At 33.0% G+C, this 26,708-nt stretch overlaps 1 protein-coding gene across 3 annotated transcripts in view; it reads right to left on the bottom strand.

Moving 5' to 3' along the window:
- LOC123711147 overlaps positions 1-26,708 on the bottom strand; it is a 100,855-nt gene that overhangs the window by 61,173 nt on the left and 12,974 nt on the right. For all 3 annotated transcript variants that reach the window (XM_045663574.1, XM_045663576.1, XM_045663575.1), the window contains exon 2: positions 20,098-20,123. The gene's annotated coding sequence lies outside the window, so the exon portion shown is untranslated. The remainder of the gene's footprint in view (positions 1-20,097; positions 20,124-26,708) is intronic.

Genomic DNA, 26,708 nt, shown 5'->3' with positions numbered 1-26,708 from the left:
GTAATGTAATTAATAGATAAGCGGAGGGTCGCTAAGTAAAGTCCCCATATATAAAGAATATTCATACATTATATATTTTAATGCACTATAGATACTACAGAAAAGGACAAAAAACCCAATTTAAATTGCTTTTCTTAACTTACTTACTTTCTTAATAAGTTACAGCTAAAAGCTGTAAAACAAATGGGATAACCATTGACCGAAACAGACTAACGAAGCGTTTAATAAAATTATTTATTTACATCACAATTTACGCTAAATTTAATAAAACACAAAACAAAATCTCGCTTAATGTATTAAAAATATAAAAATATTTGAAGGTATATTTCTTAGCAACATTTTAGAAAAAAATTATATAGCATTGTATAAAGGGTGTAAAAAAATAATGGTTTAATCTCCTACAACTTGAACCACAGAACTAATTTCGCAATATCTGACTAAGCCGAATTCTTGTCGCACAAGAGAAAACATTATTGTATACAGATAAAATCTATGGCATGTAGAGTATTAGGAACATGATTTAGTCACTACCTCCCAACGGGCAGCTTTAATAGCCCACGAATTACACAGAGCTTTTGATTATAAATATTTTTATAATTAATTTTTATTAATTAAATAACAATTATAATTACGCCGGGTTATAAAATTATGATTTTTCGCTTCGATTGGCTTCGTGTCACTTACATAATTAATTTATTATAGAATAGGGGGTCAAACAACCTTATAGGACGCCCAAAAAGGGCAGTCATCGCAGCCCATACATACCCATTTGTAGCGGATGCGTTGCCGGCCTTTGAGGGAGGTGTAGGACAAAAATAATTGTGACACAATTATGTCATAATTTAAAAAAAAGGCCACAGAGATCGAACGTCTTACTACAGCTATCAAACACAAATTTCTCAACGCTAATGAATATATGACGACCAAGTGATAATTTTTAATTTCTACAAAGACATCAAAAGACAGGATTTTTTATAGGAAAATTTAATAGTCGTATTTTTGTTTACTAATTTTGTATTTCCCGTTTAAAGCTTCCCTGAACGTCCACAAATATTTCAAGATCAAAATTAGCCAAATCGGTAAAGCCATTCTCGATCGAATTATAGGTCTCTTTACTGTTCAGATTTTTAAGGTCTAAATTTGACTACTTTTATTTATGTCTGGGATGACTAAGAGTAGTTTTTAACACTCATACAGTCCATTTACATCCAACGTTGTTGTATTTATTTTATACTCTTGTTTTGTGAGATATATATTTTATATGACAGAGCGTTATAACCTTTTAATTTTAAGGCACGCCAGTTTCCTCATGTTTTCCTTCCATTCCAAGTCAATTGATGCACAAGGATCGAACAGACGACCACGAGGATGAGAGTCGCACTCTGAATCCACTACGCCAACACTGCTGTATATGTTTACGATTATTAATTTATTTATAGAATATAATATTTAATTATTAACAGAATTTTAGCATTAAATGGCAATCAGAATAGTAATATTCTTAATTAAATTAAATTTATTCACAATATACAGACTATTTATTATTTTTATTTTGCAACTTATTGACTTCCGCTGAATCTCAGTTTAATACTTATACTTGCTAGTACTTTTAAACGTTGCAATATTTTTGGAATAGGATAATATTCGAATTACAACTATTAAGCACTTAGGGAAAAACTTTGATCAAATTCGATTTGGTACTGCTTGAGACATTTGTGGAGGTATCTATAACTTGAAATCAGTTTAATTTCTTTTTATTTTACCCTAAATGGGGTAATAAGTCTCTATATCAACAATAAATTAATAAAAAGTTAAGTCGCGTGCTAAGGTATTGATAAAACACGGGCAGGGTGCCAGCAAGTTGATTAACAAAAAGTTATGATTTGAATGAAAATTTGTTTAAAACGCGCGACTTCCTGGATAAAGGAAAATATAATTTAAAATATCTAAGCGTACGGGGTTTTTTATACAATGTACAGATTATTTCACATATAACCCTTTAAATCGTACTATCAACAGATACAACAACACTTCGTCCGTCGAAAGCCAGAAAAGTTCGGGGCGGCCGCGTGCTGTTAGAACTACAAAGGCTGTTAATACTGTTAAAGCCACGATTTGTCGAAACCCCATTAGAAATCAAAAAATCTTATCGCGAGAGATGAAGATTCCCGCCAGGACTCTGTCGCGTATTTCAAACAAGACCTGAAGCTCAGTGCTTATCGTCGATGTACAAGACATTCCCTAAATCCATTTTTACAATTAAAGACAGTGGATCTATCAAAACGCCTTCTATCACGATACGCAGGTGAAAATCACAGAAGTATCCTCTTTACCGATGAAAAAATTTCACGATTGAAGAGCACTACAATAAGCAAAATGATAAAGTGTATGTAAAGCCCACAGTTCTACAGAAGCTGCTCAAGTGGTCATCATTCGTGGTCAAACCGATCAAAGGCCTAAGGTGGCCATTTCGAATATTATTTTTTTTAATTTTTGCTGAGGCTTTAATAAATAGGTAGGTGTACATTTTATAATTATTACATTATTTCATTTAAAAAATGCATTTTCATTTGTAACGGAACTTATGTCCGGACTAGGTATATAATAATATATATAGATAGAAGCCTTCATTAAACTAAATACATAAATTTTGCATAACTTTATAACGAAAACATACATCTTAACTATATATATATATATATATATATATATATATATTTTAAAGCACACTAAATATCAGCAGCTATTGTTGATCAGGTTGGCTTCCTACATAACCCTCCCCTTGTAGTTTCTACTCGTCTCTTCCACGGATCTCCTCCATCCTTCCGGCAGATCGTCCCACCTTTTTATTTGATGGCCCTATTTCTTCCCCCTTCTCTGGGATACCATCATTTAACTACTACTATTTATAATTGAATAAGCTAAGTTTTTTTTCTTCTCTTTTTAATTTTTATAAATTATCTCCACCGTAATTATCATATATTTTAAAACCCACAATTGTTTCTTGAATATGAAATGTGAGGTAATGTACTTTGTAAATAATTCACTTTTATGAAAACCGGAATAAAAACTCTTGTGTAATTTAAAAGGCAAAAAAGACGTAGTTGTTTCAAGTTCAAAAAAAAACAATGGCCGCAAACATAAGTTATAATATACACGATTAAAACGCAGGAGATAAGGAAGGAAAAGGTAAAGAAAGAAGAGGTAACGAAGAGGTCAGTAAATCGTGAATGTACACAGACAAAGGTTTCTACGTCAGTCTTCTTACGAACTTGATTTATAGATTTTAATACCAAGGGATATGTGAGGCTAGAACAAGGGTCGCTTTTGTATTCAACATTTAAAATAGACGAAGCATTTATTAATTACACTATTTGTACCAACAGAAGAATAAAACAATTTTTTTAAATGAAATATGACTAAAGCATTCCAATATATTTGGTATTTAAAGCACTTTCATCATCGATATATGATAGAGTTGAGATGAAATCGGGTAGACAGGCGCAATTAGAGCGAAAATGTACAAGCGATATTCGACTTTATACTCGTGTAACAAAGGTTATTAATCTTAATTGCGAAAGTTTCACAAAACACAAGGAATTTTAGTTACTTAACAGTCAACGGGCTAGTATAAAAACTTTTAATAAGTAATTTGTGTATATATTTATATACCCTGTTGAAATTTCAAAAATCGTAATATTGAAAACTTTGACGTTAAATATATTATATTATAAACTAGTTTCTTATTTTTTCGTGAGGGAATGATTGCGATTGAAATGTTTCGTGTTATGACTGCCATGTGGTTTATGTTATGAGGGTTATGTGGTAGGGGCTAGGCGTTTACATGTCCAGGATGAAAAGAAGAAACCAGATATACCATATCTTTGTGACACTTTTCTGATTAAATAAGTAACCACTGATTATTGTTACCTTCCTTAAAAAAATATTCTGCATTCGTCTTATTATTTTACGTTATTAATAACTTTTTATCATCGTGCCTGAATATTATTTTCACCTTAACATTTAAAATTTATTTTATTTTGTAAAACTTCCGTGACATAAATACTTACATGTATTAAGTTACCCTTTACATTAAAATAGTATTTAAGCGTTTAAGACTTTATTAAAAAAAATCTATAATATTGGGTAAAGGTATAGAAAGACAAAAGACATTATAGAACATTACAGAACGGGACCACCAATTCTGCTTTTATATTTTTTTTTGGAACGGGGCAAACGACAGGAGGCTCGCCTAATGTTAAGTGATATACATAAGAAGTCTCACCGCCCATGGACACTTTCAATACCAGGCTCGCACAGAGGCCTGCTAGCTTTTTAAGAATTCTTACGTTTTTTTCTTCAAGGACCAAGTTATAATGGTAAAAACTGCGTTAAAAAAACGCTCAGTTGTGGAACGACGAACTTCGACATGATACGACTGGAATTTCGTATCCTGCCTCAACGTCCAAGCATGAAACTCAACTGCTGTAACAGAGATACGCGACGACAAATACGTGTATTGCATTTCAGTTTTCTTTTTTCGACAGCATAGTCTTCCTAACAGGTCTAGCCTGAACAGTAGCACAAAAGTTCTATCACACACAGAGAGAAGAATTTCACAATTCGAACGAGTACTTAAGGTAAGCGCGTGTTTAAAAACAAACACTTTATCTTTTATATATTACGATAGCATTAAGGCTGTAAAATTATATGTATCAGGAACAGGAATACTGCTAAAATCACTACATCTACATACATCTAATCAGTGTTTCTACATTACCAATCCGTAAACCATGGTTACGCAAAGTAACATTCCTGTTATCAGTTCTTATCATTAAGAATGTATAGAATCTAGAATTACAAGCTGGAGTTCAATCGTGATTCATGAAACGAGATTCCTCTGTTTCGAAATGGTTTAATCTGACGATACGCAACTTGAATTACATTCATCTATTTGACTGAAAGTTTAAGTTTACTTTTCTTTCTCAAAGACTTTATGGCTTGTTTGCGCTTATATCTTCGACTCCAAGCTTATCTCAGTTTTTAAAACCGTTTCTTGATGGTTTTGCTTTATAGACATGTGGGTGACAAACCTGTACGTGACACGCCTTTTAAATCTTTGGGCTAAGATAGTCCTGTTAACCAGAATACGAACAAATGTTACCTGTATCCTAAGTGTATGCTCCTACGAGTATTTCACAATAGAAGTTAAACGTTTGTAACTTGGAATAAATGTTACTACTAATCTTTTTTTACTGATTAATAACTGTACATTTTGCAACATGAACGATGCTGATTGTAAGAACATTGTTGCCTGGGGTTTTAAATGCCTAGCCTCAGAGTTAAAACCTACGTGACTATCAAATTTCTGTATCTGTTTCATGATCATTTGTCAATCTAATAGGCAAGTAGGTGATCAACCTCCTGTGCCCGTCGCCACGCCGTCGAATTTTTCGGCGTAAGACAAGGTTTTCTGACGAGTTCCCTTCACAGTTGCAGCGAATATTAAAATGCGTAAAAAGAAAGAAAGTCCATTGGTGCCAATACTGCACTAACACTCCATAGTTTGAAATTATATTGGGGCTTGGGGCAGATATTTGTTGATAATAAGCTTCGTAGTTAATTTTTCAGGCAAGTAGTTCGATCATTAACATTATATGTGCACATAAACTAATAGTGAATGATAGATTGATAGATTCACAGAAATCATTCGTTTACGTGTCAGAACAGACAGAAGGAGTAATGTTCGCTCAACGACGCAGGCGCAGATCATTATTTTCATAGACATGATAATCTTAACTCGGAACATATCGGGAAGTAACCGTATTCGATCGAAGGATTCTAGATTTAATGTAAAACAAGTTTTTGGATGCTGTCTAAAGATACAAGGATCAGTATTGATAAATAACGTTTTGTTAATTTTGTCATGGTTTGGCATGTCATTTTCAATGCTTTGTGTCAGCCTGTGATTTATGTATTTCCATTCACCAGTAAAAATCACTTAATCTAAGCGCAAAATATGATAACTGTCCGTTGTCTTATACAAATCATAATGACATTTCTAATATTAAGAATATAGCTTGAGTTAAAAACATTTAACAATTCTTCCGTGAAAACAACGTGTCGTAGCTATAACGATTCAAGAAACTCCAAGGAGAAAGAAGTCATCCGTATTTCGTTCCGTATCCGTAAAGACGTTGAAAATTGTTCTGCAATTGATTCGGGAATATTTCAGGTTCAAAGTCATCATTGAAATATACAATAGTATATATTATAATTTATTAACATTTAATATATACAAACTATTGTGACAAAATAAAAAAAGTTGTACATAAAGTTTCATTTGTTTCATCTTTAAAATGCCGAAATTAAAGGCCTATTTTTATTATTAATCTATATAGCAATATATTATGTAATGGCCGACACTGAATACGGTTGTGAGCTAAACAATTTCCTATATTGTTCTAAACATTAAATTCGCGGAAGTGAGGCTATAGATAAATCAGCTCCATTTGTCTGTCCGCGTGATATATTCACGTTACCATGGCAACGAATTGAGATCGCCATAAATCGTAGAATACCATAAAACACAGATCGTATATCATCTAAAATGTGTGGGTTAATTTTTGTTGCGGATCGGTAAAATGTCGCATATAATTAATAAATACTTTTGGTTTAGGAACTTTTGGAATTAGGTGATAACAAATTTTTAAGAAATAGTTTTAGTTTTTTTGCTGGTTGCTTGTGTATAATTTTTTCATTGCTATTTTTCAATGTTTATGTTCTAATATAGTTGATGTACATGTGTATAATTTATGAGTGTATGGGAGTACAAGCATACATGTTGTTTTATATAAATAACAAAATATGTAGATTTAAATTAATTGGGTAAGCAATGTCACGTAGTAATGTATTGTTAATTAGAAATAGGTATAGTTTTTTTGTTACATATTTTTTATCTACTTACTATTAAAACTACATAATACATTATGTCTAATTCTAAAATTGTAAGCTACTTAATGGCTATACAAATATACCTTACAGAACACAAAAGAGATACACAAAAAAAATGTTGGCAACACCAGAGATTTTAATTCACAAACTAATTCGGAATTCCAGCTCTTGAAAATTCTTGTGTCATAAAAGCAGTTATACAAATTTGACTTGTACCTTGGCTTGATCTATTCCAAACCTTGTTCTATTTGTTATATAAATTTGACGAATATTTAAATTGATCCTTAAGATTGATTTGCTCCAGTACAAACAATTTCTGTGACTCAAATCTTGGCGATGAAAAATAAATGGCGGAGATTCTCTTGCCAGTTCTTCTTGCCCGCTCTACGCCCTTGACTGGTTTATGGAATTTAACATCTTTTCTGTTAATGTTCATAAGTGTACTTGTTTACCTATGTGAATAACATTGTTTTGAGTTTGAGTATTGAGAGTAGCATGCACTGAACTCATGAACAAGGTCTGGAGAATTGGCTATACATACAGGACTAACTTTTGTTCATAAGAAGCAGCATTTTATCGCATACTTCTCGCGTGATCTTTCATAAATAATTGCCAAACATCCTTTAAGATCGATTCAAAATTATACCCAGATACAAAATGGCAAATAAGTTTTTGAATATAACATAGTTTACATATTAGGATCCTAATTAGAGCATCAATTAACGTCTGTTATATCTCCAAACTAGATTCTCCAGGTCCTGACGTTGAATTTGAGTTGTCTGAGTGAAATATAATATAGGTTTTGTTTTTATTTTCTTGGGAGCAATTATGTTATCCTTGTGTTGCTGTTAGACAAGGCGCTCCACGTCATAGAAATTATGCAGTTTCAACATAAGATCCCAATCATCCAAAACAAGACAATTCGACCAGAACAATGCACTGAGAAATGGAAGAATATGGAGGAGGGTTTTACCCTAAAAGAGGCCTTACAATACTGGATCACAAAAAAAGAAGAAAAAAAACAAAAGAAAACTTAATTTTAAACACAGCTAATACTCATATCAAGAAATGTATGTGTAATGTAACCAACTTTTGTATGGATCCATTAATAAAGCTCTAATAATAATAATATCTTCAAACACATTTGATATTATATACGTAAAAACCGTTTAGGACGACATCGTTTATAACATACCGGTTATATTGACTAAAATCAAAGATCCCGGCTTAATTCTCTTGTATTAGGTACCTAATAACAACGTCATCAGCTGTTACGACTATCGGTTTTTATGAGTAGTTCCTTGTGATGGCATTATAATAGATTGACTATACTTCTTAGTTGCTTTCCCTCCAAGACTTCCATTTAAACATTATAAATTTGCTTAAGAAAACTTAAGTTTCCCAATTTAATTTTCATACATAATAATGCATTCGCTATACAAATCGCTTTTGACTAAATAAAATATAAGAGTATGTGTATATTTAAGTAAGAAATTGAAATTGTAGAAAAATAATAATCTTAATTTGATTGTTTTTATTTTGTCTTATGTAGGGGAATCTAGTCTTAAAATCAGACCATTTCCATTAACTGCCATCTTTTTGTTATCCCTACCACGGTTGATTCGAAGAGATTCAAAACCATTAATAACAAAAATATATAATAACGATAACAATGAAAGTAATAATTCTATTATCATTAATGAAATTCTGTAATAATCTTAGAAGTTATAAGGTACAATAAAGTAATTGTCTTCATGTCTATGATAATAAAATCCTTTTGTTAAACATTATCTAATAAAATTATCTAATATAATTCTAATCTAAAATTAAGATGTTAAGTGATACCGCCGCCCATGGACACTCTCAATGCCAGAGGGCTAGTGCGTTGCCGGCCTTTTAAGAATTGGTTGAGGTTGGTTAGTTATTGAGTTGCATATAGTAGATAATTTTTAGAAAAATAAGGTCATAAAGAAGTTTCACTTCTTACGTGTGTACAAGTACACGCACACATTTTTATTTTTTTTCATAGCACAAAAATATAGAGTATATACAATATTGAGAATATCTACAAAGTAATTATAATTATATTAAAAATTAATAACAAACTAAAATAAATTTAAATGTTAGATCCCAGTGGCTTTCAAATAATTAACTAATAGTACACTACCTGTTAGTTAATTAACATGAAGGCATAATGATTTATAGTATGAAATCATTCATCACATATTTCATTATGAAATCGTTCAAGAAAAGATCGTACCAATCATACAAATAAAAAATCCGGCAACGCGCTTGCGGCCCTTCTGGCAATGGTTCATAGGCGGTATCACTTAACATCAGGGAGCCTCTTGGCCCACTGTTATATAAAAATTAACTACAGAAGAAAACTATCTCAATACATCCGTTCGGTAGTTTTTAGCGTTGATTCAGACAAATACGACAGACATTTCTTATAAATACAAATACATTATTTATTTATTATTTTATTTATTTTAAGCCTTAAATTATTTTCCGATCCACAAATATCTGGTTATCCTATCTGTTAGTAAATATTTGTGACAGTTAGTATGTATCAGGGTAATACCCTCTCCGGTAAAGACCTCCTCCAAAAGGCTTGCCATCTTCTCTATCTCGAGCTATTTGCATCCATTGCCATGAAAATACAAATACATATAAATACTCAAATGTATGTTAAATAAACAGAATCTCCAAAAGGACAATAAGTCAAACAAGTTTGTAATAACATTTAAAGGCCGTGAATCATTCACAGAAATACTTTTTCTCCACACCTAACTAGTTTTTAAACATACCGCGTGTAATAAATTTGTAGCCATTTTATTTCTTTAAAAAAACACAAATCTCTAACGATCTGAGAATACTAACTTCTGTTATGAAAATTGTCAAAATATAACATTAATTTCTGTTTAAGGCCGGCAACGCACTTGTGAGCCCTCTGGCAATGTGTATGGGCACTATCACTGAGTAACCTGCCTGTTTGCCCTGGGTTAAATAAAAAAAGAAGTCCCCGATTGCTTCTCCATTCAATTTATTTTTGATTAAGTACTTATAATAATAATTTCATTATTTCTCCCATATAACATAAGACAATATTGAAATTTAAAATAGAGAAATCACCGTTTAACCTGTAATTTCATTTGTCTGTAATCAATAGCTTGGAAACGAATAAATTAAAATGGCGCTTAAACACACAGCAGCGTAATGCAATTTTATGTTAATTTGCGTGAACGTTAAACTGATAATCTTAGCTTTGCTTAAAACTAGAGAATTTATTTCTTCTATAATCAAATCCTTCATCAAGATTGCTGTTTCTATATCCAACATACTATTTGCAACTATGTACAAAAATATTAACGAGTTTAAGACAAATGGTTACTTTCACCAGTATAATACTCGAAACAGAACTAATTTAAGCGTACGAACAACCAGGATCCAGAAGATAAACCACTCCTTATATGGAAAATGTTTTTATTTTTATAAATTTCGTTATTACAACAAACTACGAATAAATTCAAAGCTCTCGTTAGACTTAAATTAATCAATAACGCTTTTTTATAAATTTGACGATTATTTAAATGATTAATCCTTGGGATTGATTTGCTCCAGTTCAAACAATTTGTATGACACAAAACTGAGCGATTAAAAGGAGTGGCGGAGTTGCTTGCCAGTTCTTCTTGCACGCCCTTGACTTGGGAACTGGTAGTAAATGTAAATTTATAATCAATTTAATCTTTTCTGTTGACGTTCACAAGTGTACTTGTTTACCTGTATGAATAAAGTTATTTTGGGCTTGAGTTTGAACTACTGGTATCTGTTTTATAGTATAGGGGCCAAACGGGCCTACGCGACGCCCAAAAAGGGGTCATTCTTTAAACAAATGGATATCGTACCTCCCAGGGAAGCCACGGGAGTCGATTCCACAGTTCGCTAATTCGCAAAAGAAAGCGTCTTGTGAAGCGGACCGTGGAAGACTTCCAGCCATCAAGGTGATGCTGATTTGAACACGCTTTTGTCCGTATTTTATTATAATTTATGATAAGAAAGAAGATATTTGAATATGTAAAGAACATATTGATGATATGTTATTCTAGCAAGGTGATAGGAATATATAAATTGTTAAAGGTTTATAAACCTATAACAATGTACCTACAGATTATATGAACTTAAGGCAAAGCGGGCGGCAGCTGTTAGATATAAACCTTTTTTATCTTTGACAAACCTGACTTACAAGATCGAGTGACGTCACGTCCGCTTATCAGATGTTACGTAAAACCAGTTCAGATACGGTTTTATCAAGCAAACGGTATATTGACGACAAAGAGTTTTTGACATAAAGCAATTTTTTCCAGGATTATAAACCGATATTAGTAGTAACTCGATAAAAAGTTTAATATATATTAGTGGAATTCGCAATACAATACTATTAATAATAACCTTTTGTTGAAACCTTTAGTTTACCTATACGCAAGAAAAAAAGAGGCTTCTGGGATTAGCAAACAAACACGTGTGTGTAGTGTTAATAATGGAGGGTGCAAGCTATCTTTTGGCTTTAAGTATCCACAGAAGGCTGTTAACATGAGCTTCCTGCCCACCTATTCTATGTTTTAAAAATGATCATTGGTGTTTAAAGCTTCATTTCGTCCTCTGTATTGTAGTTAACATGAGATCATCCTCATAACAATTATAGTTTTTATGTTTAATTCGATCGTTCGACTGGCAATTAACATTTCACGGCCATTAGGAACTTCGGTTTTTGTACCGGACAGAATTTTTACATTCGTTCATTTCTAAGCTTATTATAATGATTCCGATTTCAATAATAATTTTTCGTTTACCTTTTGTTTAATATTTTCACCACGTCATACGCATAGTAACGTAGAACCTATCGTGGTCTTAGAATCGAAACACTTCTTTTGGTTATTCCAAAATTAATATGCATAATACTAATATAGTTCCATTATTTAAGGTTGGCCGTCAGACTCGTGAAGGGTGCCTGGTCCTGTGCCAGATGCAGCAGCTCTTTAGTAGTCGCAATACGCGTCCATTTTGCAGAGCCATGGGTTTTTTTCTCCTACCAAGACGCCGTGTACCCATTATAATTGATTGAATAAGGTGGTAGTAGTCATTACGCAACACGTACCTTACTGTCGTTTTTGGCATGAGTTTTTTTCGACATTCCCTGCAAATTCTTTTCTTATCTAAAGCCAATTCTACACGGCGACTGATATCACCAGGGCTTAATGGAAGGACGATCTACATCTTTTAAAAGAATATATATAAATGTTTGAAATCAGCACAAACTATGAAGCATAAGGGATTTCCAAATGAGGCATAGTCCTTTGACATAGGCTTCCTCTAAATTTTTCCAATTTTGGCGTTGTCTTGCGAATCGGGTTCACATTGGACTCGCTACCTTTTTAAATCCTCCTGCCATCTTCTTCTCTGCCTACCTCTCTTCCGTTTCCCACATCGTGAGACTTCGAATTACCAGACAATAAATAAGACAAATAAATGAGAGCCGAAAAGGATCCTTTGAAAATTGCTACCGTTTGTGTTATCTCTTTGTTAATTTACAGTAGCCATACATCTAAACCAAACACGATTCTTCTAAAGGTTATCTGAGATAACGGAGACGCGACCCAGCCGTTACATCGTGAGGTATACGTGCCAAATGTATGGAATTACTACGGGTTGGCCTATTCGCTTTTCCTTGAAGTAATCTATACTAATATTATAAAGTGGAAAGTTTTGTATTTTTGTTTTCACATTCAACATTAAAATGAGAAATTGGCTATACCTATTTACAATATATTTCGAAAGCAAACGTCCGTGTTCGACCCGTAAACAGAAGTTCTATAAAAATTGAGGTTTTGTGTGGTATGCAAAGAAGAAGAATTAAAAAAAAGTTACCGTTTCAAAAACCTGTTAACAGAAAAGGGAAAGAGGAATCTACCTGGTTTAAATCAAAAAGGTTTTAATTGGATTGATACGGACTCTAGTATTCAGAAATTTCCTGTGTGGTGATGGAAGTGAATGTAAAGAATACCTTGGACTGCGAAGCGCACCAATTCATGACCCAACTCCGCATATGGACTCGGCTTCCATCTTAGGCCGACAACGAATTATCTCATATATCGTCCACACCATGCGCAGAGACGATGAGAACTTGGAGGATCTGATCGTGGTTTTTAACACAGAAGGCAAAAGACCACGTTCACCAGCCAGATAGACCGATCTAGTAGACCTAGTAGACCCGAAGTGAAAGACTCATCGTCGTCAAACTTAACACTGTAATAAAAGTCGTGCTGGACAGGAGCCGGTGGACTATTACTTTGACTACGACGCCATGACATGAACTAAAGAGAGAGAGAAATCAAATATCATTGATTTTTTTAATATACATTGGAAATTTTGCGCACTTGCTTGAAAGTGTATTATCTAATTCCATAATGGCATGCAGGACAAACAAGTAGGCGGTTTGAAACTTATTGAATAGTTTAATGCTATAATCTCGATAAACGGCGTTAGACAACAGTTGTTACATAATACGCGGATAAATTTTTGGACAATAATGAATGTTACATAATGTTTAAAGTTCCCACGGTTATATCGATAAGTTATCTTGGAATTGCTTTACTTAGAAAGTTTGTATTTTCGCATATAAAAAATATGACAAAGTGAAAGTTTTTATTATTTTATAGAAACGGGGGGCAAACGGTTCGGAGGCTCATCTGATGATAAGTGATAGATATATTGCCAGAGGGCAGGCGAGTGAATTGACGGCCTTTCAACAGCTGACAGCTGGTTCCACACGGTGGTGGTGCGTAGCAAAAACTGCCTTAAATTACGCTCGGTTGTAGAACAGAAGTGTAAGAGTCGAGACACCTGCATCATGAGCACACGCCACATACACACCATCAGCAACACAGCCGAATTAGGTATTACTTAGTATTTAATAAAAAAAAAACCTTTCATAAATGTTTGAACCTATATATTATGTCTTTCATCATTGGCAATGTTTAGTATAATTGTTTTTACAGTCAAAACCGTTTACGACAACAACCTTTAGAACATATCGGTTATATTGACGGATATCAAAGGTCCCGGCCGAATTCTATGTATTAGGTACTTTATAACAACGTCATCGGCTGTTACGACCAAATATGAGTAGTCCCTCCGATGTCGCTATAACAGATTTTGACTACATATAATTGAAGTGAAACTTCTTTATCAGCATTGGAAAAAAAAATACCGTCACATTTTTCGGTTACGCGTCACATTTATCTTGCGCCATCGTTTTCTTGTCCCTACCATGGTTGATTCGAAGACATTAATAACAAAAATATATAATAACGATAACAATGATAGTAATAATTCCACTACAATTATTAAAATTCTGTAATAATCTTAGTAGAAATAAATAAGGATGTATGATTTGTATTCATATCTATAATTGTATTTTGTTAAACTTTATCTAATTGAACTTTATTTAACCAATTTCTATAAAGTTGCATATCTTAGATTATTTTTCGAAAAATAAGGTCATAAAGAAGTTTCACTTCTTACGTGTGTACGCTAGTACACGCACACATTTTTTATTTATGCTAGCTGTAGTATTACGAAATAAATAAAATAGTCTTATTATTCTATTTGTTTCTGGGACACATATCTGCGTATTTATTTGATAATTTTAAGGTGTGTTGCTCATACATAGTTAATACATTTCAAAAACCGTTCACCGTTCAAAGGAATTTCCTATAAAAAATCAATTAATTCCGACCACATTCGGTCAATGCCTTTACAATGGAGACATTAGTGAACCTGTCCACTGGTTGCCGTGACTATTTTAAAATGACCTGTTTATCATTTACGAATGATGAAGATTAATATTAGCTTAGTTCTTGAGTTTGCGTTTCTTTACTTCAAAGTTATGCGTTCGGTACACAGCCCTCATTGATAACAAATGAAGAAGCCAGACAGCAAATAATAACATTTTATTTTTTTATTCATAATTTAACGAGAAACAACCAGTGTAGCCAGAAATCGACTTCAATTTACGATTTTTAGCATTACCCATTAATCCGTGGGGTATATACTTCGATTGTCGTAAACACGTTAAACGAATATACATACAACTTAAAGTATATTTTGACAGGTCTAATAATATTTTGTCACCTTGACAGTAGGAGATTGTCGCTCATAGTGTTTTGTATACAATAAAAGTACGGTTTTAGTATGCAAAGCAATCAATACTACTGTTGATAAATTAATTGAAATCTGAATTGTAATGTTTAAAAAGATAATAGTCGCTAACACTACGAGATAGAGTGTTATACCCGAGAATAGTTCAGTGAAATTTCTAAAATGTATTGGATGCATATTTATTTTTATTTTTCATTTGGTAAGTTATGGGTTATTTTCATTTATTTATTTATTTAACAAAAGATGCTCCCATTAGAGATTACCCCAATGAGGTAACTGATAATTAGCTCAACTACAGAGCAATACAAAAAAATAAATAGAGTAAATAAAACAGAATTTGTGTCTTCACAAATCTTATTAAAAGCTCCCACAGCCATAAATCCAAGAAATATCTGTGGTAAGAATATATCTATTGTCTTTTGTTAACATAGCTTTTACACATTAAGAACACACTTTTTAAACGGATTGAGCTATGTATTATTTTGTAATTTAAAAATTAAATTATGTAAATAATTATAAGTATTAAGTGTTTTCTTAAGAATATACCTTATTAACCATAAATTAAGCATAAATAAATACAAGATGTATTCCACTGAAAGATTAACACAAATAACAGACTTTAAGCGTACTTTAAACAGTATGAGATTATATCTGAGTGCTCTTACTAAAATTGCATTGACAGTAATGTAACAATTATAAAATTCGACTTTCACCGTCGCCCTCAAGACAATGGTGTTACAGTCATTGTCATGCCGTCATAATGCTATGTTACGGTTATGTGAAATCAGACACTTTTCATTTTGTCTGGCGAAAGTGTTTTTTAATCATAGTCGTTCAGTGCGTAAGAGTTGTGACGAGATTGTCGGTTGAAAGTTACATTTATCTCTAGGAAAATGTTTATTTTATTAATAACGGTTATTAAATTGAATAACAAGCATAAATGAATAACTAAAAAATCCGATTGCGCGAAATAATAAACGGCTCAAATATAAGAGTCTTTCCTCTAATTTTGATTTTGCCTGGTGCAAATGCCCCAGAGCTGGTGCTTTCCTCGTTCAACAAATAAGTATCGCAATACAGCGAGCAAAAGCTGCTAGCGCTAAAGGTACACTGCCATAGGGACCAAGCTTTTCAATTTTTTATTATTATGTAGGTTAAGGATATTCTAAATACTCTATATTTATATGTTAGAAATATATTAAATAAATTAAAAAATAAGCAACTAAAAACTTAAAAAAATAAATAAACATCTCATTGAAATCATTATAACATTATCTGAAAGGTATATTTTAGGTAATAACAAAGTGTAAGCTTTGTTAACAATATATACAAAGATAGTTTTCCTGCATCAAAATCTTTTATCATGTCGTTGACTTTAATATTAGTATATTGCAAAATACGTATTCTTACCCTCTGACCGTACACAGTCGATAAAAGCGGTTAAAGGACTGGCACCTGAACACACCTTACGGAGAGTTGTAAATGCTCTTAAGACCTTAGATGTATGTACACATTACACTCATACAACGCTGAGTTACAACAGTTTAAGAAAATATTGTAACTGAAAAAAATAGAATTAATCAACCAATAAGTTTGTTATGGAAGAGCTGGGAACCCTGATACAGGTATTTATCACTTAAAAGTATTCCATAACCTTACATTGGGCATTGTTGTGAAGAATAAATTTTCTATGAATTAAATGCATGAGGGGAAGAACGAAGCGACTAGAAAGTCAACAAAATAACTCAATATTGAATACTTCAGTAACATGTTGATATAACGCTGTCGTAAGCTGTTTCAAATCTCTCGTTTCAAACGCCTACATACCTTTCGACATTGTCTTACATTGTTACTGATTTTTCTATGTAACTGGTGATGCACTACTAGCGCTGGTTAACCTCTGAGCATCGTCAGTTTTCATTTGATATTATTATATTTCTTTAAAGATTTCAATGTCTTTTTGGTATTACTTGATCTTCTTATATCCCCTGCACATATGTGGTCTCTTCAAGTCTTTAAGTAGACATATCATACTCTGAATTGCAATACAAATTTCTTATAAATAAATAATTCGCCTTTATCCCGAAGGGGTACCACGGATCTCCACTTGCTATGGTCCCGATATATCTCTCTTCTTATACTGTCATGACGTTCACCATGCATGCTTATGATTTTGACCTGTCCCTTCTTTAGTACCTTCTGGGTTTGGTCAAGCTATGTACATAAATACCAAGGTCTTACTAAAAATAGTCTAATATCGTATTTTTATTTATTAAACAGCTTAAACGTCAAATTTGAACACTATTGGCAAAAGACAAAATAATTTGTATGCCAGTACATAAATTTCTTCCTTTAAATATATTATGGATAATGCAAACAGCTTGATGATTATGCGAGAAACGTATTTCATACGAATAATTAGCCCAGTCGTGAGCGCTAGATGCCTGAAGATGAAACTTTTCCTTTATAGATATTTGATTAGGCTAGTAATAATAAATTATGGTAGATATGAAATCAAGATATTATTAATCTTAATTAAACGCAGTACGGTCACGGTTCTACGCTTACGACGAAATAATATCTCGCTATTTCGAGATTTTAAACGACTTGTTCGTTATATAGCAGGCCTGAGGTCGTAGGTTCGATCCCCGTCTGAGCAACAATGGACTTTCTTTCTATGTGCCCATTTAACATTAGCTCGAACGGTGAAGGTAAACATCGTAAGGAAACCGACTTGCCTTAGACCCAAATAGTCGACGGTTTGTGTCAGGTACAGGAAGCTGATCACTTACCTATTAGATTCGTAAATCATTCATCAGATTCAGAAATCTGAGGCCCATACCTAAAAAGGTTGCAGCACCGCTGATTTATGTTTTTTTTTGTTACATAAAATTATAATATTCTAATACAAACAAATATACTAATTACAAATTGAGGTTAAGTGCATTTGATCTTGATTTCTAATTTGTATTATTAATAAACGGTGTATCCCTTTTTGTCCCTATTAATATTAATAATTAATTAAATTTTCAGTATTCATCCATTTTTAATTGATATTAAAACTATATAGGTGTTTGAAACACATATTTTTTATTTCATGATGAAGGTGAAATATTTTATGTCGGCCGATCATCACTTTTGATTGACTTGCTTTATCGTTTCGTTTGCGTTATGCTGGACGCATTTTGAATTAGATTATATTATTGCCAATTATATTTATAAGTTACGCCCTGAATTGTATAATATTATAAGTAAGTTTGTGCGTATTTTGAACTTCAAGGCAAACGGGCGGAAGGCTTACCTGATGTTAAGTGATACCGCCACCCATGGACACTCCCATTGAAGCCTCGCAAGTGCGTTGCTGGCGTTTTAAGATTTGTTACTATATTATCAGTCTAACCTCTTATTGTTCCCATTTCCTCCTCATCCTACTGACAATTGTGTGCCTTTCTTCATGTTAATAATATATCGAGGCGAGGTATGTACTCGGGGCCACCAAAACGTTCTGGTACCATAGTTAAAGAATATTGTAAATACTATATATTTATAAATGTGTTCTCATACATTGCTATTAATCTTTATAATATATAAATATTGAATAACAAAATATAAATTATTCAAACGAATCGGTACATTTACGAAATAATTAAATATATGTTTTTTTTAACAACATACATTACCGGAGGATATATAGTTTAAATCAAACTAAGTTTTATTGCTAATTATAATCTTAATTTCATGCACTGAGTGATCTAATTTAGTTTTCAACTAACCCGTTTAATCGGTATGAAATCTAATTAATCAATATATTAACCGAATGATGTTGACTGGCTGGTAAAATGATTAGCAAATTAGATCTTTTATATCCTATCGTCTATATATTTGGAGATTTTTGTTTCTTTGAAAATATATTTTGATGGTAAGTGTTTTATACACTTACGAATGTAATAAGAATTGTGGGCATTGCCGTACACCAAGTATACCTCTATATGATAAGGACCAATCGACCCGGGTGTGCGTAAAACAAAAGACAAAACAACGACGCGTTTCGTTTGATTGGGATTGGTCAAAATTGGTCAAATCGTGTCGCGTGTCTGTGATTGGACTGTTGACGTTCGTTCTTTTCTTTTTCGCATTCCTGGAGTCGCGCTGTGCAGAACGGAAATTCTACCATCGCTTAATAACACTAAACGCGTGGCCCAACAATGACTGCCTTTGAGTGACATACGCCAACGGATATTTAACTGAATAAATTTCGTCACACAAGTCAATCAAACTCAGACGATTAGCTTACAATGGCTTTGAAAGCTGTTAATAGTGAATTATTCATCTTATACGATGTCTTCTTTAGAAAAAAAATATGACACGAAATTCGAAATTTAAACGATTTGGACCAAATGGACCGATCTTATTACAGTTTTGATCAATTGATATGTCATCAAAACTGTCATAAGAGAGGAGCTGGACAGAAACCGGTGGAAACCCATTGCCTGCTTCAGATGTTTCCTGGCTCAGACATGAGCTACCGACTGAAGAGAGAGATCTACCATAATAAATATAGTTACTCCGCTTAATTACCAGTAAAAAATATAAGGTTTATATGTGAAGAAGATTCAATGTGAACCATGCATAAGAATCTAGAATCTACAATTACAAAACATAAACAATTTAATACAAATTATTTTAATCGCACGTAATTTGCGTCATAACACGTATCTTGATGATTTGAGTTTAAATTGCAGAGCGGTGAAACTCTGCTATGATCTGTATCAATTTTAGAATTATTAATTTATTATGCATTTTACAATTATGTCATCGCTTAAGTTGGCTATGCGTTTAATTAGATTCACTGGGTATGCTTGCAGATATTTCCAAGTATAGGATGGGATTCTCTTGGATAATATTTGTGACGAGAAAACTTACCTTTTGTGTTGGTATCGGTTGGTAATCTGTAACAAAAAAAGATAAATTTTAATGTATTTTTTTTCCAACTTTTTTTGTTTCCTTTGGAGCAGATACTCTAGGTTAGTGGAGTTTAAGTGCACAGGCGCTAATTAATAAAAAAGAATCTCTATCCAATTTCTAGATCCAACCCAGAGCAGTGTTGGCTTAGTGGCTTAGCTAGCGACTGTCATCCCTTAGATGGTAGGTACGATCCCTGGCTCTGTACTAATGGACTTTCTTTCTATTCGCATTTAATTTTCGCTCGAACGGTGAAGGAAAACTATGTGAGGGAACCGGCTTGCCTTGGACCCACAAAATCGAGGGCGTGTATCAGGCTCAGGATTTTGATCTACTTGCATATTAGATTGACAAATGATCATGAAACCGATATAGAAATCTGACCACGCCCAAAAAGGTCGAAGCGACAGTGATTTTTATTACAAAATTAATTAATTTAAGGTCTTAATTGAACTTTTTAATGAGCAACAAGCTAATTAATTAAATTAAATTTCTTCATTGTCTTGGTTACAACTCTTTTATTAATATATTACAGTAATCAATATTTTACGTACAATATAAAAAGTTCACTGAAATCGAATTAAGTTTCTTAGCTGTGTAAAAAGGCTTACTATAAAGTTAAACGATTATCCAGTTGATAAAAGAGCCTGGGACTAGTGCTAGACAGGCTACTTCTAATAAATTTGCGATATTTGTTTTACAATAAGTGTTGTGCACCATTTTGTATGATGATTTGCTATTTTAAAAGAGTACCGAGATCTTTTTGCGGCTTTTTCTCTCGGCCTGCACCCTCTATATCCTTGCCGAGGAGTAGAGATGTCTGCGATACAAATTGAATGACGTGGAAAGAGTGATACCTGTATCTTATATTACACAATAGACAATTTTATTTATTTATTTCAATAATTTAAAATTATAAATAGCCTAAAATCAGTCAATAAATCAAAAAGTTTTCAGTAAATATTCATTTCTCTCTTCATCATAGCGCAAACACCATTAGACAGAAAGAGACGAAATGTACGCTACATTTATTAGATAATGATTAAGGTTTTATGAAGGGGTAGATTAACGACCCACGGTCAGCTTTAGCGGTAATTTTTCAAGGACACAGCAATACATCTAAGTAAGTGAAAGTAGTAAATTCTAGAACAATACCTAAGCGAAAGCTCCCGAGTAACGACGAGTAACGTAACTAGTTCGCGCCGAAAGTGAAGGTGCCCTACTTATTAACTGCCTTTAAGCTTATTTGAGCATACAAGTGTTTCGTAGTTGAAGTAATCTAAAGCTCTATATTGATAAGCTTTAAGTGATATACTAGTATTTAATTACGTAATCCAGCTATAGTAAATTATATACAACAAAAAAACAATTGTACTAAACATAGATCAGCAAAGTCTTTAACACCTGTATTCTACTCTGCATGCACAGGGACAGAGACACTAAGAAAATGAGCCAAGCAAAGAAACATATACATGGAAGCTAGAACAGATGTAACAGACATTCTCACCAAGACAGACCAATTGAAATGGAGATGGACGAGTCATATTATGCGACGGAGCCCCAAAGAAAAATGCAAAATATTCACCGAATGGTACTCTACAGCTTTGAATTTATACAGTGATAATTCTCTAACTACGCTTGAGTTAGAGTAAAGACGAACTCAATTTCCATAAAGGAGTGGTTTATCTTCTGGAGCCTGGTTAGTCGTACGCTTAGATTAGTTCTGTTTCGAGTATTATACTGGTGAAAGTCACCATTTGTTTTAAAATCCTTTATATTTTTTTGTACGTATAACAAGGCTTCAAGAATATATTGACCAACCTGGAACCATGGATGAACACTATTAAGACAATAAGACAGTATGTTTGACCATGGTCATATCAAGTATTAAAACTATAGTTTTTGCAACACAAGGCCCCAAACATCACGTTGTGTCAAATACCAGTTTAAACAATAATTGTATTGAGCAATACAGAAGCTAGATGGCCTATGCATAACCGCCTTCATATAGTAGACCAACAGGCCTGGGGCTTTGATTCGAAATACCATTAGAAAAGTTCCATACTTCTAATATTGATAAACATTGATTTACAACTAATATATATCATACATTTTTAAATTCATAACATCATTTACGTAGAATCTCCGACATTAGTAAATTTAATAACACTATAGGTATTTAATTCTTGATTTCAAGTAGGTTATATAAATAAAAACAAAAATTCAAAATGCAAAACTTTCTTCTATAAATACCCATGGGTAAAAAAATATTTTTGTATATATTGATACGTTTTATAATACTGTAGAACATTTTTATCAATCAATCATCAATAGCCTCCACAGGACAAGCGATTACAGATTTTTATGGATATTTTTTTCCACCTTGGGTTCTATTTTTGCATTTTCGTCATTTGACGAAAAATGCAATGAAAAATTTAAGTACATATAGCTTATGTCAGTGAAGATGCAGCTTTTCAATGGTGAAAGAATTTTTGAAATCGGTCCAGTAGTTTTGTGTGGAAACATTACAGACATACATGCAACAACAAATGTTATACGCTTGATAGCAAGTAAAAAGTATGTTAAAATCACAGTCTTGTACACAAAATAAAAATCCATAACTCACCCACTCCTTTGGGTTTATTTAAATCGGTTAAAATGCGTGGACTAGTTAGGGACGAGACTCATTGTCCCCAAAACTTTACATCGCAATAAAAGCGGTGCCGAACAGGAGCTGGTGATAGATCTTACTTTGTTGATCTCGCTCTGATATGAGAGAAGTTTTATTTCACGTATGTAACGATATGTTGGTTAAATTATCGTAAAGGCAGTGCTTTTATTCAAGTCCTTTTAGTCTCTTCTAGTCAATTAAAACTCCCAGGCTTTTGATTTAACTTCCAACATACAACACAATTATCGCTATAATTCTATCAATTTACATCTTCATTAGTCATGAATTATAGTAGTTTTTGAGTTTATTGAAATAAGCATGCTTGGTATGAATTATGAGTAGTTTTTTCTGAGATTTTAACTTGGTGCTAAACCAGTGCGTGATTATCGCGGCGGTCCATTAAGTCATAAGTACAAAAAATTAACTACTGATGATCAAATCATCCGTGCTTCAGATAACCTCAGGCTATGCATGACTAATGGTTTATTAGGAGGAAGTAATCAGCACTCTCACGGTTAGGAAGATCGTGTATGCGCAAATTTTGTCTGTACTCGTTGTGTTCGTCATGCCACACATGACGAACATTTTTATATACGGGATATAACAAGATTAATGCACTTAACTTAGCTCTCAAAAAGAAGTGTTGGCCTTCAGCGTGTGATACTCAACCCTGAGGTCGTAGGTTCGGTCCCCAGCTGTGCACTAATGGACTTTCTGTCTATTTGCGTATCTAACATTGCCCAAAAAGTCGACGGTGTGTGTCAGACACCGGAGGCTGATAACCTACTTGCCTATAGATTGATAAATGAGCATGAAACAGATACAGAAATCGGATGCCAATCTGGTGAATATATATCTGATGAACCAAATATATCAACCTCACATGCAATATAGTATTCCATATTTCAGTATTTGTACTGTATATTTATGTTGTACCAATATAAAAATATTATAAGTTGATAGTATACCGTACATACTCTTAAGCAATTACCAATAACCAGTCATCTTAGTCCGTATAATATACGTATACTGGTAACGAATCATTTTAAAACATTGAACAAAATCACGATTCTATTAATCATATATTTTTCTGCGTTTTTATGTACGCCTCATGCGTTTAAGTCATAGAAATAGTTACTAGTTATTTTTTTAGCTAAGCGAATGAGGTATTGAAAACATACAAAGGTCAATTATAACTGACAAATTCGGTAAATAAATTCTTCTCATCTGTGTTATGCCTTACTAAGAACTGGAAATAAATCGTTGATAATTGAAGATGTTTGATTGTTAATTCTATAATGGATCTAAACTAGTAAAAGTTTAGCGGAAACAAGAGAAAAGTTAAAAAATCAGCGGCGCTACAACGTTTTTAGGCCTCGGCATCAGATTTCTGTATATGTTTCATGCTCATTTGTCAATCTAAAGACAAGTAGGTGATCAGCCTTCTGTGCCTGACACACGCCGTTGACTTTTTCGGTCTAAGGCATGAATTTTCTCACGTCCACTTCACCGTTCGAGCGAATGTTAGATGCGCACATATATTGAAAGTCTATTGGATTTTCCGGGGATTGAAACTTCAAACCACAGGGATGAGAGTGAAGGACAGGGATGACTGAAGGCATTGCCAACACTGGAATTGTTTTTTTTGTGAAAAAGCTCAGTGAAAAATTCTAAGTACCAATCGTAAAAGCTAAGTTTGTCACTGCCAGAAAAACAAAGGGCACAAAACAACGGTGTCGCAATACTTTCTAACTACAAAACTGTTCATATCATTTAAGTCTTTATGCCTGTTGACTAAGACCGTAGTTAGCGTGAATATTTCTGAATGTATCTTTTGTTTACTGTACTTTCTCTACATGTATGGACGATGGATGATTCTTTTGACCTGTTTTTATGTTTTTGTTAATACATATAGTAATTGTTTACCTACAATTTCAAAAGTTATCGAGTCTCAATAATGTGTGTGCGAGCCGACTACTGTAAACTAAAAACAATTTCAGGTATAGTTTAAAAGTGACTGGCACTTCCTAAGAAAAAACCACAAGAACATTTTATGTTTAAAATACATAAGCATAACATTTTGCTTTCGACCGAACAAATATTGAGTTATACCAGTGCTATTTGAACGTGTATTTAACCTGTATATTAAAATAATTAGGTTTATGTTATGCAAAAGTTAAACGCTTATACGAATAATAATAATAGCCTTTTAAAAGAGATTTTTGTACATTTAAACACATTTATACTTCAATCTTCTTTAAGGTGTGTGATTTTTTTGGCAAATACCTCCAAATTTCACCATTCCTCTCTGCCGTGTACCACCAGTTGTAGTTGTCTCTCTTTTGTTTGTTGTACCTTGGGCATCAGTTTAGCTCTACTTTTCTGTTCTTGCTATGTGTGCCCCACCCATTTCCGCTTTTGTTTATTAATTTTTATCTCAACATCTGTTATCTATGTTGTTTTTCTTAAAGCTGTATTCTTTCCTATCACATAAATCGTTCAATCAATCTTTGGACATACCTGACTTCTTTAATATTTCTTTTATTTATTGTAATCAAGCGGCGACCTGGCAAAGAACCAGGCTAGAAAGAGCTGGAGGAACTTTATGAAGTGCCTAAGATATGTCCGTGTTACACCAGTTGTTAGGGGACAAAGCACCTTTCTTAAGTCCAGTCTGTAAGTCTCTAGTCAGTTTCATGCCAACATCATCCTAATTTTGTTAGATAAAATTATGTACATAGTATTGTCTTTTGTTAACACAGCTTTTACATATTGAAAGAAAATACTTTTTTACCGGATTGAAGCTATGTATTATTATAAACTTATAATGATTTTACATAATTTTAAATGATAAGTTTATAATAATTCATAGCTTCAATAAGGTAAAAAAGGGATTTCTTTCAAAAATTATGTACTTGTTTTTGACTAAGAATTTCATAAAAAAACAGATAATGTTCAAGTTATGTAAAATTACTACGTACCTCACTTTTTAGTTGGTTTAAAAAAGGATGTTATCAGTTTCACCTATATGTGATTTCGTTAATTATTATTATTACTTTGAAAATTCCTTTTCAAACAACAGGTACTTGAAGTCGGCTTATTTTTTATACATTAATGTTGAGGTCTTTTTTCCATACTCTTTTTGTAACATTTTTTATTTCAATTTCATTGCTCACTAGCATACTGCGATTATCCTTTGAGTCTAAATGATAAATGTAAATGCATAAAAAATTATCTTAAACGAATCTCGAGTCAGTAACGACGGCTCAAAACACCAAATTAATCAGCCAAGATCACATTTGAGATAAATACATCAATACGTAAATATCTGGTTACTGATCAGCAATATTTACATAAGAATTTAACCGACTGTAAAAATGAGATTTAATATAGTTTGTAAGACTTTTCTCTTAAAAATAAATAAATAAGAGAAATAGAAATGTCTGCCCTAGCATGAGGCGTTGAGAGGTTGTTTTTTAGTCGCATTACTGCAGGTGTTGGTGTTGCGCTCTTCTTGTTGATCTTCCTCCTTATATTCCGCAAGGCTATTGGGCAGTCAAGTGATAAGGGGATCAGTTTCGGGGTCCCGTGCCTGCCCCTTTATCGGCACCACAAGTTTCTCCAAGTCACAAGTCTTTTGTTATGGAACTATGGGTAAACGGGCAAGAGGCTCCTCTGATGTGATACACCCCCTCAGCCCATGCAAGACAGCTCGCGTATGCGTTCCCGGTCTTTTAAGAATGTTTACGCTGTTTTCTTATTAACTCTCGCCATTTACTTTGGCATGTTACATTTGAAGTGTCTATACATAGATAATAAATACAAATTACATTTAGGTACCAAAGATTAGTTAAAAATAGCGCGTTAAAAGTGTTCTTATTAATATAATTTAACAGTAACG

Source organism: Pieris brassicae, chromosome 6 (assembly GCF_905147105.1).
Source record: "Pieris brassicae chromosome 6, ilPieBrab1.1, whole genome shotgun sequence".
Lineage (NCBI taxonomy): Eukaryota > Metazoa > Arthropoda > Insecta > Lepidoptera > Pieridae > Pieris > Pieris brassicae.
The sequence above is the reverse complement of the archived record's forward strand: the minus strand, read 5'-3'. Positions and strand labels throughout refer to the sequence as shown.